This window comes from Schistocerca cancellata, unplaced genomic scaffold (assembly GCF_023864275.1).
Source record: "Schistocerca cancellata isolate TAMUIC-IGC-003103 unplaced genomic scaffold, iqSchCanc2.1 HiC_scaffold_1081, whole genome shotgun sequence".
NCBI classification, from domain to species: Eukaryota; Metazoa; Arthropoda; class Insecta; order Orthoptera; family Acrididae; genus Schistocerca; species Schistocerca cancellata.
In genome coordinates, this window is record NW_026047080.1 from 1 (window position 1) to 15181 (window position 15181).

The 15181-nt window shown below is 49.5% G+C and overlaps 16 non-coding genes across 16 annotated transcripts; 11 read left to right on the top strand and 5 right to left on the bottom strand.

The window, feature by feature from the left end:
- Positions 1-1237: 1237 nt before the first annotated feature.
- Trnap-ugg (transfer RNA proline (anticodon UGG)) lies at positions 1238-1309 on the top strand. The gene has a single exon. It is a non-coding gene; the product is annotated as a tRNA-Pro (tRNA).
- Positions 1310-1913: 604 nt separating this feature from the next.
- On the bottom strand, positions 1914-1986 carry Trnav-uac (transfer RNA valine (anticodon UAC)). Its single transcript has one exon. It is a non-coding gene; the product is annotated as a tRNA-Val (tRNA).
- A 235-nt stretch (positions 1987-2221) lies between these two features.
- On the top strand, positions 2222-2293 carry Trnap-cgg (transfer RNA proline (anticodon CGG)). Its single transcript has one exon. It is a non-coding gene; the product is annotated as a tRNA-Pro (tRNA).
- A 1614-nt stretch (positions 2294-3907) lies between these two features.
- Trnap-ugg (transfer RNA proline (anticodon UGG)) lies at positions 3908-3979 on the top strand. Its single transcript has one exon. It is a non-coding gene; the product is annotated as a tRNA-Pro (tRNA).
- A 604-nt stretch (positions 3980-4583) lies between these two features.
- Trnav-uac (transfer RNA valine (anticodon UAC)) lies at positions 4584-4656 on the bottom strand. The gene has a single exon. It is a non-coding gene; the product is annotated as a tRNA-Val (tRNA).
- A 235-nt stretch (positions 4657-4891) lies between these two features.
- Trnap-cgg (transfer RNA proline (anticodon CGG)) lies at positions 4892-4963 on the top strand. The gene has a single exon. It is a non-coding gene; the product is annotated as a tRNA-Pro (tRNA).
- A 1617-nt stretch (positions 4964-6580) lies between these two features.
- Trnap-ugg (transfer RNA proline (anticodon UGG)) lies at positions 6581-6652 on the top strand. Its single transcript has one exon. It is a non-coding gene; the product is annotated as a tRNA-Pro (tRNA).
- A 604-nt stretch (positions 6653-7256) lies between these two features.
- Positions 7257-7329, bottom strand: Trnav-uac (transfer RNA valine (anticodon UAC)). Its single transcript has one exon. It is a non-coding gene; the product is annotated as a tRNA-Val (tRNA).
- Positions 7330-7564: 235 nt separating this feature from the next.
- Trnap-cgg (transfer RNA proline (anticodon CGG)) lies at positions 7565-7636 on the top strand. The gene has a single exon. It is a non-coding gene; the product is annotated as a tRNA-Pro (tRNA).
- Positions 7637-9253: 1617 nt separating this feature from the next.
- On the top strand, positions 9254-9325 carry Trnap-ugg (transfer RNA proline (anticodon UGG)). The gene has a single exon. It is a non-coding gene; the product is annotated as a tRNA-Pro (tRNA).
- A 604-nt stretch (positions 9326-9929) lies between these two features.
- Trnav-uac (transfer RNA valine (anticodon UAC)) lies at positions 9930-10002 on the bottom strand. The gene has a single exon. It is a non-coding gene; the product is annotated as a tRNA-Val (tRNA).
- A 235-nt stretch (positions 10003-10237) lies between these two features.
- Positions 10238-10309, top strand: Trnap-cgg (transfer RNA proline (anticodon CGG)). Its single transcript has one exon. It is a non-coding gene; the product is annotated as a tRNA-Pro (tRNA).
- A 1617-nt stretch (positions 10310-11926) lies between these two features.
- Trnap-ugg (transfer RNA proline (anticodon UGG)) lies at positions 11927-11998 on the top strand. The gene has a single exon. It is a non-coding gene; the product is annotated as a tRNA-Pro (tRNA).
- Positions 11999-12602: 604 nt separating this feature from the next.
- On the bottom strand, positions 12603-12675 carry Trnav-uac (transfer RNA valine (anticodon UAC)). Its single transcript has one exon. It is a non-coding gene; the product is annotated as a tRNA-Val (tRNA).
- Positions 12676-12910: 235 nt separating this feature from the next.
- Trnap-cgg (transfer RNA proline (anticodon CGG)) lies at positions 12911-12982 on the top strand. The gene has a single exon. It is a non-coding gene; the product is annotated as a tRNA-Pro (tRNA).
- Positions 12983-14599: 1617 nt separating this feature from the next.
- Trnap-ugg (transfer RNA proline (anticodon UGG)) lies at positions 14600-14671 on the top strand. The gene has a single exon. It is a non-coding gene; the product is annotated as a tRNA-Pro (tRNA).
- The last annotated feature ends 510 nt before the right edge of the window (positions 14672-15181 follow it).

The window sequence follows — 15181 nt, forward strand, 5'->3', positions numbered from 1 at the left end:
GGTGCCTGGGCTCGGCGGCAGCTCTACATGGAGGCACCAGCAGCCCAGCCAGGCCGCCGCCGGCACCGGCGCGCCGCAGCGCAAGAAGTCGGCGCCCGCCCTGCAATGCCCCCTGTCGCTGCATATTCCACCCGCCTTATATCCTCCCCATGTCTGACTCACTACCCTAAATGACACTGCAGTCGACGTGCTTATTACTATCGCAGTATTCTAGTGTCGAACCGGTATTGCAAATTTGGATTAAGCAAAAATTTATTGTGTGGTCGAGCGACACCCTCGGCTCGCTCTTCCTACATGATCGCTTCTTGCGAGGAATAATTCCTAGCGCGCCGATGGCTTCAGAGTTGGTCTTCTCGAAGTTTTGCTTCCGCACTGCATTCCGCAATCTTTTCGTTATGAGCTTCGGTTTCCCGACTTTCTTGTGTTTAGTGCGTTTGGCTTCTCTAAACCCTTAGCCACCGCTCGCCGAAATTTCCACGCTGTCATATGTCGATCTGCAGAGCTCGATGAAGGCATCGCGGCCATTCCTGAGCTCATGGAACGGCCGAATCTGTAGTTGTTTCCAGATCTCTCCCACACAACAGCCTCCCAGTAGCTTGGATTACAGGAGTACGCCACTACTCCCAGCCGCTGATTCACCTTTGAAAGCAGAATGACATGAGCTACGCGCAGCTCCGTTTTTTTTTTTTGGTGTCTGACCTACTTTGAAAGACTTTGTAGTCGATTTACTTACTACTATCGCTGTTGGAAACCAGGTGATACCACACAGTATTCTAGGGACGATCAGGCAATGAAAATTTAGAATAAGTAAAACAGTATCAAAAGAAGTTGTGTGGTGGAGCAGCACATGCAATTTACGCTTCCTAGATAATCGTTACTGCATAGAATAATTCTTTTGTGTGCGGCGTCTTCAGTATCCGTCTTCTGTAAATTTTACTTGCAGTATATTGTGCAATCTTTTCGTTATGAGTTGGTGCTTGGTTTCCCGATGTTCTTTTGTTTAGTGCATTCGCCTTCTCTTAACCCTGAGAAACCACATACCGAAACTGAGGCACTGCCGGCTGTTCATAAGCAGTGTTCGATGAAGTTATTTCGCTTTTTATTCGTTGCCTTTAATATTCTTCTCATCAGTGGTGAGTGCTGCCTGCAGAAAGCGTTTATCTTGCGAATTCACGTAAAAGTTTGTGTTCCCTGTGAGGTCCACTACCTGGGATTAACTTGACTGCTCCAGGCAGGTGGCTCGTTGGTCTAGGGGTATGATTCCTGCTTTGGGTGCAGGAGGTCCCGGGTTCAAATCCCGGACGAGCCCTGCCATTTTGACCGTGCTGAAGAGTAGGTGGAACTCAGCCCCGGTTGCAGCTCCTCAATGAAGAGTAGACGCCTGTTATAGCACGTGGATATAACAAGAATGCGGCACCAGTAAAGTACGTAGGTGGAATTCGGTAGAAACGCAGACGGTAATTTTGCATGCAACGGAAAACAAGGTTGTCTTTGCGGAATATGTGCACCGTGAGTGGAGATTAAGCTTAATTGTGCGACAGTCTACCCTCATCTTACTAACGACGGCAACAACAAAGGGGTGGTGGCATGTAAGATTGAGAGTGGCCAAGAGTGTCTCATTATTAGTTAGCATCACACTTTGACAGAGCTGTGACAAGGCGAGTAGGGTGAGCTCAGGAAAGCCAGTAGCAAGCGCACTTGAAGTAGCCCTGAAGAACCGGATTATAAATTTTGCCAGCCATAATGGAGCTAGGGGCGTTCCCAGTTACCAAATACCGGTGCAATAAGAGAGCAACAGTATTTGACAGTAAAATGACGCCCTATCCGTCTAGCATACGACATTGCTTGTCTCTGCATACGCGGACGTGAGGTCATCTCGGAAATGAAATCCGAAATATAGATTAAAATTGTTGTGTTCCCGCCCGGGATCGAACCGGGGACCTTCTGCGTGTAAAGCAGACGTGATAACCGCTACACCACGGAAACGACGGTTCTTTTCGTGTACCACCCGGAGACTCGTAATAGCAACAGTTTTTCTTCTGTGTTAGCAAGGGCATCGGCTACGAGCTCCCTCCGATTCGTGAAGTTCCTATAGTAAAAGACGTCGATGAAAACAATCCAACCGCGACAGACAGGGAGAACGCTGGGTGAGCTGCAGCCCTACAGGGTGAGACCATCAAAGGTGGCGTCATTCACATGCAGTGCGTTTTCGGAACGGACAGGCTCGTTGGTCTAGGGGTATGATTCCTGCTTCGGGTGCAGGAGGTCCCGGGTTCAAATCCCGGACGAGCCCTTGCGTTTTGTACAACGGTGTGGTAACAAATCGCATGGCGGCGGCTGTTTCGCGCATTTCCAGGCCTCCAAGTCAGCGCTAAAATCCGACAACCAGTTCTGAAACAGTTTCATGTTTCATTTGAGCCATGTGCACCCTGCTGGTGGAACGTTTGAAGTTGATTTAAGTGGTCACTGCAGAGATCGTAGCAAGTGTCTTGCTGAGTGCGACGAAAACGGGTTTCCGCCCGCAATCGAACCGGGGACCTTCTGCGTGTTAGGCACGGCGCCTGGGCTCGGCGGCAGCTGCTGCTCTTTCTTTCCTTACGAGATACCGTCGATTCGCGCAGTCGTTATTGCAAAAGATGTCACCAAAGGCAATCGCTTCGTTAGCGGCACGGTGCCTGGGCTCGGCGGCAGCTCTACATGGAGGCACCAGCAGCCCAGCCAGGCCGCCGCCGGCACCGGCGCGCCGCAGCGCAAGAAGTCGGCGCCCGCCCTGCAATGCCCCCTGTCGCTGCATATTCCACCCGCCTTATATCCTCCCCATGTCTGACTCACTACCCTAAATGACACTGCAGTCGACGTGCTTATTACTATCGCAGTATTCTAGTGTCGAACCGGTATTGCAAATTTGGATTAAGCAAAAATTTATTGTGTGGTCGAGCGACACCCTCGGCTCGCTCTTCCTACATGATCGCTTCTTGCGAGGAATAATTCCTAGCGCGCCGATGGCTTCAGAGTTGGTCTTCTCGAAGTTTTGCTTCCGCACTGCATTCCGCAATCTTTTCGTTATGAGCTTCGGTTTCCCGACTTTCTTGTGTTTAGTGCGTTTGGCTTCTCTAAACCCTTAGCCACCGCTCGCCGAAATTTCCACGCTGTCATATGTCGATCTGCAGAGCTCGATGAAGGCATCGCGGCCATTCCTGAGCTCATGGAACGGCCGAATCTGTAGTTGTTTCCAGATCTCTCCCACACAACAGCCTCCCAGTAGCTTGGATTACAGGAGTACGCCACTACTCCCAGCCGCTGATTCACCTTTGAAAGCAGAATGACATGAGCTACGCGCAGCTCCGTTTTTTTTTTTTGGTGTCTGACCTACTTTGAAAGACTTTGTAGTCGATTTACTTACTACTATCGCTGTTGGAAACCAGGTGATACCACACAGTATTCTAGGGACGATCAGGCAATGAAAATTTAGAATAAGTAAAACAGTATCAAAAGAAGTTGTGTGGTGGAGCAGCACATGCAATTTACGCTTCCTAGATAATCGTTACTGCATAGAATAATTCTTTTGTGTGCGGCGTCTTCAGTATCCGTCTTCTGTAAATTTTACTTGCAGTATATTGTGCAATCTTTTCGTTATGAGTTGGTGCTTGGTTTCCCGATGTTCTTTTGTTTAGTGCATTCGCCTTCTCTTAACCCTGAGAAACCACATACCGAAACTGAGGCACTGCCGGCTGTTCATAAGCAGTGTTCGATGAAGTTATTTCGCTTTTTATTCGTTGCCTTTAATATTCTTCTCATCAGTGGTGAGTGCTGCCTGCAGAAAGCGTTTATCTTGCGAATTCACGTAAAAGTTTGTGTTCCCTGTGAGGTCCACTACCTGGGATTAACTTGACTGCTCCAGGCAGGTGGCTCGTTGGTCTAGGGGTATGATTCCTGCTTTGGGTGCAGGAGGTCCCGGGTTCAAATCCCGGACGAGCCCTGCCATTTTGACCGTGCTGAAGAGTAGGTGGAACTCAGCCCCGGTTGCAGCTCCTCAATGAAGAGTAGACGCCTGTTATAGCACGTGGATATAACAAGAATGCGGCACCAGTAAAGTACGTAGGTGGAATTCGGTAGAAACGCAGACGGTAATTTTGCATGCAACGGAAAACAAGGTTGTCTTTGCGGAATATGTGCACCGTGAGTGGAGATTAAGCTTAATTGTGCGACAGTCTACCCTCATCTTACTAACGACGGCAACAACAAAGGGGTGGTGGCATGTAAGATTGAGAGTGGCCAAGAGTGTCTCATTATTAGTTAGCATCACACTTTGACAGAGCTGTGACAAGGCGAGTAGGGTGAGCTCAGGAAAGCCAGTAGCAAGCGCACTTGAAGTAGCCCTGAAGAACCGGATTATAAATTTTGCCAGCCATAATGGAGCTAGGGGCGTTCCCAGTTACCAAATACCGGTGCAATAAGAGAGCAACAGTATTTGACAGTAAAATGACGCCCTATCCGTCTAGCATACGACATTGCTTGTCTCTGCATACGCGGACGTGAGGTCATCTCGGAAATGAAATCCGAAATATAGATTAAAATTGTTGTGTTCCCGCCCGGGATCGAACCGGGGACCTTCTGCGTGTAAAGCAGACGTGATAACCGCTACACCACGGAAACGACGGTTCTTTTCGTGTACCACCCGGAGACTCGTAATAGCAACAGTTTTTCTTCTGTGTTAGCAAGGGCATCGGCTACGAGCTCCCTCCGATTCGTGAAGTTCCTATAGTAAAAGACGTCGATGAAAACAATCCAACCGCGACAGACAGGGAGAACGCTGGGTGAGCTGCAGCCCTACAGGGTGAGACCATCAAAGGTGGCGTCATTCACATGCAGTGCGTTTTCGGAACGGACAGGCTCGTTGGTCTAGGGGTATGATTCCTGCTTCGGGTGCAGGAGGTCCCGGGTTCAAATCCCGGACGAGCCCTTGCGTTTTGTACAACGGTGTGGTAACAAATCGCATGGCGGCGGCTGTTTCGCGCATTTCCAGGCCTCCAAGTCAGCGCTAAAATCCGACAACCAGTTCTGAAACAGTTTCATGTTTCATTTGAGCCATGTGCACCCTGCTGGTGGAACGTTTGAAGTTGATTTAAGTGGTCACTGCAGAGATCGTAGCAAGTGTCTTGCTGAGTGCGACGAAAACGGGTTTCCGCCCGCAATCGAACCGGGGACCTTCTGCGTGTTAGGCACGGCGCCTGGGCTCGGCGGCAGCTGCTGCTCTTTCTTTCCTTACGAGATACCGTCGATTCGCGCAGTCGTTATTGCAAAAGATGTCACCAAAGGCAATCGCTTCGTTAGCGGCACGGTGCCTGGGCTCGGCGGCAGCTCTACATGGAGGCACCAGCAGCCCAGCCAGGCCGCCGCCGGCACCGGCGCGCCGCAGCGCAAGAAGTCGGCGCCCGCCCTGCAATGCCCCCTGTCGCTGCATATTCCACCCGCCTTATATCCTCCCCATGTCTGACTCACTACCCTAAATGACACTGCAGTCGACGTGCTTATTACTATCGCAGTATTCTAGTGTCGAACCGGTATTGCAAATTTGGATTAAGCAAAAATTTATTGTGTGGTCGAGCGACACCCTCGGCTCGCTCTTCCTACATGATCGCTTCTTGCGAGGAATAATTCCTAGCGCGCCGATGGCTTCAGAGTTGGTCTTCTCGAAGTTTTGCTTCCGCACTGCATTCCGCAATCTTTTCGTTATGAGCTTCGGTTTCCCGACTTTCTTGTGTTTAGTGCGTTTGGCTTCTCTAAACCCTTAGCCACCGCTCGCCGAAATTTCCACGCTGTCATATGTCGATCTGCAGAGCTCGATGAAGGCATCGCGGCCATTCCTGAGCTCATGGAACGGCCGAATCTGTAGTTGTTTCCAGATCTCTCCCACACAACAGCCTCCCAGTAGCTTGGATTACAGGAGTACGCCACTACTCCCAGCCGCTGATTCACCTTTGAAAGCAGAATGACATGAGCTACGCGCAGCTCCGTTTTTTTTTTTTTTTGGTGTCTGACCTACTTTGAAAGACTTTGTAGTCGATTTACTTACTACTATCGCTGTTGGAAACCAGTTGATACCACACAGTATTCTAGGGACGATCAGGCAATGAAAATTTAGAATAAGTAAAACAGTATCAAAAGAAGTTGTGTGGTGGAGCAGCACATGCAATTTACGCTTCCTAGATAATCGTTACTGCATAGAATAATTCTTTTGTGTGCGGCGTCTTCAGTATCCGTCTTCTGTAAATTTTACTTGCAGTATATTGTGCAATCTTTTCGTTATGAGTTGGTGCTTGGTTTCCCGATGTTCTTTTGTTTAGTGCATTCGCCTTCTCTTAACCCTGAGAAACCACATACCGAAACTGAGGCACTGCCGGCTGTTCATAAGCAGTGTTCGATGAAGTTATTTCGCTTTTTATTCGTTGCCTTTAATATTCTTCTCATCAGTGGTGAGTGCTGCCTGCAGAAAGCGTTTATCTTGCGAATTCACGTAAAAGTTTGTGTTCCCTGTGAGGTCCACTACCTGGGATTAACTTGACTGCTCCAGGCAGGTGGCTCGTTGGTCTAGGGGTATGATTCCTGCTTTGGGTGCAGGAGGTCCCGGGTTCAAATCCCGGACGAGCCCTGCCATTTTGACCGTGCTGAAGAGTAGGTGGAACTCAGCCCCGGTTGCAGCTCCTCAATGAAGAGTAGACGCCTGTTATAGCACGTGGATATAACAAGAATGCGGCACCAGTAAAGTACGTAGGTGGAATTCGGTAGAAACGCAGACGGTAATTTTGCATGCAACGGAAAACAAGGTTGTCTTTGCGGAATATGTGCACCGTGAGTGGAGATTAAGCTTAATTGTGCGACAGTCTACCCTCATCTTACTAACGACGGCAACAACAAAGGGGTGGTGGCATGTAAGATTGAGAGTGGCCAAGAGTGTCTCATTATTAGTTAGCATCACACTTTGACAGAGCTGTGACAAGGCGAGTAGGGTGAGCTCAGGAAAGCCAGTAGCAAGCGCACTTGAAGTAGCCCTGAAGAACCGGATTATAAATTTTGCCAGCCATAATGGAGCTAGGGGCGTTCCCAGTTACCAAATACCGGTGCAATAAGAGAGCAACAGTATTTGACAGTAAAATGACGCCCTATCCGTCTAGCATACGACATTGCTTGTCTCTGCATACGCGGACGTGAGGTCATCTCGGAAATGAAATCCGAAATATAGATTAAAATTGTTGTGTTCCCGCCCGGGATCGAACCGGGGACCTTCTGCGTGTAAAGCAGACGTGATAACCGCTACACCACGGAAACGACGGTTCTTTTCGTGTACCACCCGGAGACTCGTAATAGCAACAGTTTTTCTTCTGTGTTAGCAAGGGCATCGGCTACGAGCTCCCTCCGATTCGTGAAGTTCCTATAGTAAAAGACGTCGATGAAAACAATCCAACCGCGACAGACAGGGAGAACGCTGGGTGAGCTGCAGCCCTACAGGGTGAGACCATCAAAGGTGGCGTCATTCACATGCAGTGCGTTTTCGGAACGGACAGGCTCGTTGGTCTAGGGGTATGATTCCTGCTTCGGGTGCAGGAGGTCCCGGGTTCAAATCCCGGACGAGCCCTTGCGTTTTGTACAACGGTGTGGTAACAAATCGCATGGCGGCGGCTGTTTCGCGCATTTCCAGGCCTCCAAGTCAGCGCTAAAATCCGACAACCAGTTCTGAAACAGTTTCATGTTTCATTTGAGCCATGTGCACCCTGCTGGTGGAACGTTTGAAGTTGATTTAAGTGGTCACTGCAGAGATCGTAGCAAGTGTCTTGCTGAGTGCGACGAAAACGGGTTTCCGCCCGCAATCGAACCGGGGACCTTCTGCGTGTTAGGCACGGCGCCTGGGCTCGGCGGCAGCTGCTGCTCTTTCTTTCCTTACGAGATACCGTCGATTCGCGCAGTCGTTATTGCAAAAGATGTCACCAAAGGCAATCGCTTCGTTAGCGGCACGGTGCCTGGGCTCGGCGGCAGCTCTACATGGAGGCACCAGCAGCCCAGCCAGGCCGCCGCCGGCACCGGCGCGCCGCAGCGCAAGAAGTCGGCGCCCGCCCTGCAATGCCCCCTGTCGCTGCATATTCCACCCGCCTTATATCCTCCCCATGTCTGACTCACTACCCTAAATGACACTGCAGTCGACGTGCTTATTACTATCGCAGTATTCTAGTGTCGAACCGGTATTGCAAATTTGGATTAAGCAAAAATTTATTGTGTGGTCGAGCGACACCCTCGGCTCGCTCTTCCTACATGATCGCTTCTTGCGAGGAATAATTCCTAGCGCGCCGATGGCTTCAGAGTTGGTCTTCTCGAAGTTTTGCTTCCGCACTGCATTCCGCAATCTTTTCGTTATGAGCTTCGGTTTCCCGACTTTCTTGTGTTTAGTGCGTTTGGCTTCTCTAAACCCTTAGCCACCGCTCGCCGAAATTTCCACGCTGTCATATGTCGATCTGCAGAGCTCGATGAAGGCATCGCGGCCATTCCTGAGCTCATGGAACGGCCGAATCTGTAGTTGTTTCCAGATCTCTCCCACACAACAGCCTCCCAGTAGCTTGGATTACAGGAGTACGCCACTACTCCCAGCCGCTGATTCACCTTTGAAAGCAGAATGACATGAGCTACGCGCAGCTCCGTTTTTTTTTTTTTTTGGTGTCTGACCTACTTTGAAAGACTTTGTAGTCGATTTACTTACTACTATCGCTGTTGGAAACCAGTTGATACCACACAGTATTCTAGGGACGATCAGGCAATGAAAATTTAGAATAAGTAAAACAGTATCAAAAGAAGTTGTGTGGTGGAGCAGCACATGCAATTTACGCTTCCTAGATAATCGTTACTGCATAGAATAATTCTTTTGTGTGCGGCGTCTTCAGTATCCGTCTTCTGTAAATTTTACTTGCAGTATATTGTGCAATCTTTTCGTTATGAGTTGGTGCTTGGTTTCCCGATGTTCTTTTGTTTAGTGCATTCGCCTTCTCTTAACCCTGAGAAACCACATACCGAAACTGAGGCACTGCCGGCTGTTCATAAGCAGTGTTCGATGAAGTTATTTCGCTTTTTATTCGTTGCCTTTAATATTCTTCTCATCAGTGGTGAGTGCTGCCTGCAGAAAGCGTTTATCTTGCGAATTCACGTAAAAGTTTGTGTTCCCTGTGAGGTCCACTACCTGGGATTAACTTGACTGCTCCAGGCAGGTGGCTCGTTGGTCTAGGGGTATGATTCCTGCTTTGGGTGCAGGAGGTCCCGGGTTCAAATCCCGGACGAGCCCTGCCATTTTGACCGTGCTGAAGAGTAGGTGGAACTCAGCCCCGGTTGCAGCTCCTCAATGAAGAGTAGACGCCTGTTATAGCACGTGGATATAACAAGAATGCGGCACCAGTAAAGTACGTAGGTGGAATTCGGTAGAAACGCAGACGGTAATTTTGCATGCAACGGAAAACAAGGTTGTCTTTGCGGAATATGTGCACCGTGAGTGGAGATTAAGCTTAATTGTGCGACAGTCTACCCTCATCTTACTAACGACGGCAACAACAAAGGGGTGGTGGCATGTAAGATTGAGAGTGGCCAAGAGTTTCTCATTATTAGTTAGCATCACACTTTGACAGAGCTGTGACAAGGCGAGTAGGGTGAGCTCAGGAAAGCCAGTAGCAAGCGCACTTGAAGTAGCCCTGAAGAACCGGATTATAAATTTTGCCAGCCATAATGGAGCTAGGGGCGTTCCCAGTTACCAAATACCGGTGCAATAAGAGAGCAACAGTATTTGACAGTAAAATGACGCCCTATCCGTCTAGCATACGACATTGCTTGTCTCTGCATACGCGGACGTGAGGTCATCTCGGAAATGAAATCCGAAATATAGATTAAAATTGTTGTGTTCCCGCCCGGGATCGAACCGGGGACCTTCTGCGTGTAAAGCAGACGTGATAACCGCTACACCACGGAAACGACGGTTCTTTTCGTGTACCACCCGGAGACTCGTAATAGCAACAGTTTTTCTTCTGTGTTAGCAAGGGCATCGGCTACGAGCTCCCTCCGATTCGTGAAGTTCCTATAGTAAAAGACGTCGATGAAAACAATCCAACCGCGACAGACAGGGAGAACGCTGGGTGAGCTGCAGCCCTACAGGGTGAGACCATCAAAGGTGGCGTCATTCACATGCAGTGCGTTTTCGGAACGGACAGGCTCGTTGGTCTAGGGGTATGATTCCTGCTTCGGGTGCAGGAGGTCCCGGGTTCAAATCCCGGACGAGCCCTTGCGTTTTGTACAACGGTGTGGTAACAAATCGCATGGCGGCGGCTGTTTCGCGCATTTCCAGGCCTCCAAGTCAGCGCTAAAATCCGACAACCAGTTCTGAAACAGTTTCATGTTTCATTTGAGCCATGTGCACCCTGCTGGTGGAACGTTTGAAGTTGATTTAAGTGGTCACTGCAGAGATCGTAGCAAGTGTCTTGCTGAGTGCGACGAAAACGGGTTTCCGCCCGCAATCGAACCGGGGACCTTCTGCGTGTTAGGCACGGCGCCTGGGCTCGGCGGCAGCTGCTGCTCTTTCTTTCCTTACGAGATACCGTCGATTCGCGCAGTCGTTATTGCAAAAGATGTCACCAAAGGCAATCGCTTCGTTAGCGGCACGGTGCCTGGGCTCGGCGGCAGCTCTACATGGAGGCACCAGCAGCCCAGCCAGGCCGCCGCCGGCACCGGCGCGCCGCAGCGCAAGAAGTCGGCGCCCGCCCTGCAATGCCCCCTGTCGCTGCATATTCCACCCGCCTTATATCCTCCCCATGTCTGACTCACTACCCTAAATGACACTGCAGTCGACGTGCTTATTACTATCGCAGTATTCTAGTGTCGAACCGGTATTGCAAATTTGGATTAAGCAAAAATTTATTGTGTGGTCGAGCGACACCCTCGGCTCGCTCTTCCTACATGATCGCTTCTTGCGAGGAATAATTCCTAGCGCGCCGATGGCTTCAGAGTTGGTCTTCTCGAAGTTTTGCTTCCGCACTGCATTCCGCAATCTTTTCGTTATGAGCTTCGGTTTCCCGACTTTCTTGTGTTTAGTGCGTTTGGCTTCTCTAAACCCTTAGCCACCGCTCGCCGAAATTTCCACGCTGTCATATGTCGATCTGCAGAGCTCGATGAAGGCATCGCGGCCATTCCTGAGCTCATGGAACGGCCGAATCTGTAGTTGTTTCCAGATCTCTCCCACACAACAGCCTCCCAGTAGCTTGGATTACAGGAGTACGCCACTACTCCCAGCCGCTGATTCACCTTTGAAAGCAGAATGACATGAGCTACGCGCAGCTCCGTTTTTTTTTTTTTTTGGTGTCTGACCTACTTTGAAAGACTTTGTAGTCGATTTACTTACTACTATCGCTGTTGGAAACCAGTTGATACCACACAGTATTCTAGGGACGATCAGGCAATGAAAATTTAGAATAAGTAAAACAGTATCAAAAGAAGTTGTGTGGTGGAGCAGCACATGCAATTTACGCTTCCTAGATAATCGTTACTGCATAGAATAATTCTTTTGTGTGCGGCGTCTTCAGTATCCGTCTTCTGTAAATTTTACTTGCAGTATATTGTGCAATCTTTTCGTTATGAGTTGGTGCTTGGTTTCCCGATGTTCTTTTGTTTAGTGCATTCGCCTTCTCTTAACCCTGAGAAACCACATACCGAAACTGAGGCACTGCCGGCTGTTCATAAGCAGTGTTCGATGAAGTTATTTCGCTTTTTATTCGTTGCCTTTAATATTCTTCTCATCAGTGGTGAGTGCTGCCTGCAGAAAGCGTTTATCTTGCGAATTCACGTAAAAGTTTGTGTTCCCTGTGAGGTCCACTACCTGGGATTAACTTGACTGCTCCAGGCAGGTGGCTCGTTGGTCTAGGGGTATGATTCCTGCTTTGGGTGCAGGAGGTCCCGGGTTCAAATCCCGGACGAGCCCTGCCATTTTGACCGTGCTGAAGAGTAGGTGGAACTCAGCCCCGGTTGCAGCTCCTCAATGAAGAGTAGACGCCTGTTATAGCACGTGGATATAACAAGAATGCGGCACCAGTAAAGTACGTAGGTGGAATTCGGTAGAAACGCAGACGGTAATTTTGCATGCAACGGAAAACAAGGTTGTCTTTGCGGAATATGTGCACCGTGAGTGGAGATTAAGCTTAATTGTGCGACAGTCTACCCTCATCTTACTAACGACGGCAACAACAAAGGGGTGGTGGCATGTAAGATTGAGAGTGGCCAAGAGTTTCTCATTATTAGTTAGCATCACACTTTGACAGAGCTGTGACAAGGCGAGTAGGGTGAGCTCAGGAAAGCCAGTAGCAAGCGCACTTGAAGTAGCCCTGAAGAACCGGATTATAAATTTTGCCAGCCATAATGGAGCTAGGGGCGTTCCCAGTTACCAAATACCGGTGCAATAAGAGAGCAACAGTATTTGACAGTAAAATGACGCCCTATCCGTCTAGCATACGACATTGCTTGTCTCTGCATACGCGGACGTGAGGTCATCTCGGAAATGAAATCCGAAATATAGATTAAAATTGTTGTGTTCCCGCCCGGGATCGAACCGGGGACCTTCTGCGTGTAAAGCAGACGTGATAACCGCTACACCACGGAAACGACGGTTCTTTTCGTGTACCACCCGGAGACTCGTAATAGCAACAGTTTTTCTTCTGTGTTAGCAAGGGCATCGGCTACGAGCTCCCTCCGATTCGTGAAGTTCCTATAGTAAAAGACGTCGATGAAAACAATCCAACCGCGACAGACAGGGAGAACGCTGGGTGAGCTGCAGCCCTACAGGGTGAGACCATCAAAGGTGGCGTCATTCACATGCAGTGCGTTTTCGGAACGGACAGGCTCGTTGGTCTAGGGGTATGATTCCTGCTTCGGGTGCAGGAGGTCCCGGGTTCAAATCCCGGACGAGCCCTTGCGTTTTGTACAACGGTGTGGTAACAAATCGCATGGCGGCGGCTGTTTCGCGCATTTCCAGGCCTCCAAGTCAGCGCTAAAATCCGACAACCAGTTCTGAAACAGTTTCATGTTTCATTTGAGCCATGTGCACCCTGCTGGTGGAACGTTTGAAGTTGATTTAAGTGGTCACTGCAGAGATCGTAGCAAGTGTCTTGCTGAGTGCGACGAAAACGGGTTTCCGCCCGCAATCGAACCGGGGACCTTCTGCGTGTTAGGCACGGCGCCTGGGCTCGGCGGCAGCTGCTGCTCTTTCTTTCCTTACGAGATACCGTCGATTCGCGCAGTCGTTATTGCAAAAGATGTCACCAAAGGCAATCGCTTCGTTAGCGGCACGGTGCCTGGGCTCGGCGGCAGCTCTACATGGAGGCACCAGCAGCCCAGCCAGGCCGCCGCCGGCACCGGCGCGCCGCAGCGCAAGAAGTCGGCGCCCGCCCTGCAATGCCCCCTGTCGCTGCATATTCCACCCGCCTTATATCCTCCCCATGTCTGACTCACTACCCTAAATGACACTGCAGTCGACGTGCTTATTACTATCGCAGTATTCTAGTGTCGAACCGGTATTGCAAATTTGGATTAAGCAAAAATTTATTGTGTGGTCGAGCGACACCCTCGGCTCGCTCTTCCTACATGATCGCTTCTTGCGAGGAATAATTCCTAGCGCGCCGATGGCTTCAGAGTTGGTCTTCTCGAAGTTTTGCTTCCGCACTGCATTCCGCAATCTTTTCGTTATGAGCTTCGGTTTCCCGACTTTCTTGTGTTTAGTGCGTTTGGCTTCTCTAAACCCTTAGCCACCGCTCGCCGAAATTTCCACGCTGTCATATGTCGATCTGCAGAGCTCGATGAAGGCATCGCGGCCATTCCTGAGCTCATGGAACGGCCGAATCTGTAGTTGTTTCCAGATCTCTCCCACACAACAGCCTCCCAGTAGCTTGGATTACAGGAGTACGCCACTACTCCCAGCCGCTGATTCACCTTTGAAAGCAGAATGACATGAGCTACGCGCAGCTCCGTTTTTTTTTTTTTTTGGTGTCTGACCTACTTTGAAAGACTTTGTAGTCGATTTACTTACTACTATCGCTGTTGGAAACCAGTTGATACCACACAGTATTCTAGGGACGATCAGGCAATGAAAATTTAGAATAAGTAAAACAGTATCAAAAGAAGTTGTGTGGTGGAGCAGCACATGCAATTTACGCTTCCTAGATAATCGTTACTGCATAGAATAATTCTTTTGTGTGCGGCGTCTTCAGTATCCGTCTTCTGTAAATTTTACTTGCAGTATATTGTGCAATCTTTTCGTTATGAGTTGGTGCTTGGTTTCCCGATGTTCTTTTGTTTAGTGCATTCGCCTTCTCTTAACCCTGAGAAACCACATACCGAAACTGAGGCACTGCCGGCTGTTCATAAGCAGTGTTCGATGAAGTTATTTCGCTTTTTATTCGTTGCCTTTAATATTCTTCTCATCAGTGGTGAGTGCTGCCTGCAGAAAGCGTTTATCTTGCGAATTCACGTAAAAGTTTGTGTTCCCTGTGAGGTCCACTACCTGGGATTAACTTGACTGCTCCAGGCAGGTGGCTCGTTGGTCTAGGGGTATGATTCCTGCTTTGGGTGCAGGAGGTCCCGGGTTCAAATCCCGGACGAGCCCTGCCATTTTCACCGTGCTGAAGAGTAGGTGGAACTCAGCCCCGGTTGCAGCTCCTCAATGAAGAGTAGACGCCTGTTATAGCACGTGGATATAACAAGAATGCGGCACCAGTAAAGTACGTAGGTGGAATTCGGTAGAAACGCAGACGGTAATTTTGCATGCAACGGAAAACAAGGTTGTCTTTGCGGAATATGTGCACCGTGAGTGGAGATTAAGCTTAATTGTGCGACAGTCTACCCTCATCTTACTAACGACGGCAACAACAAAGGGGTGGTGGCATGTAAGATTGAGAGTGGCCAAGAGTTTCTCATTATTAGTTAGCATCACACTTTGACAGAGCTGTGACAAGGCGAGTAGGGTGAGCTCAGGAAAGCCAGTAGCAAGCGCACTTGAAGTAGCCCTGAAGAACCGGATTATAAATTTTGCCAGCCATAATGGAGCTAGGGGCGTTCCCAGTTACCAAATACCGGTGCAATAAGAGAGCAACAGTATTTGACAGTAAAATGACGC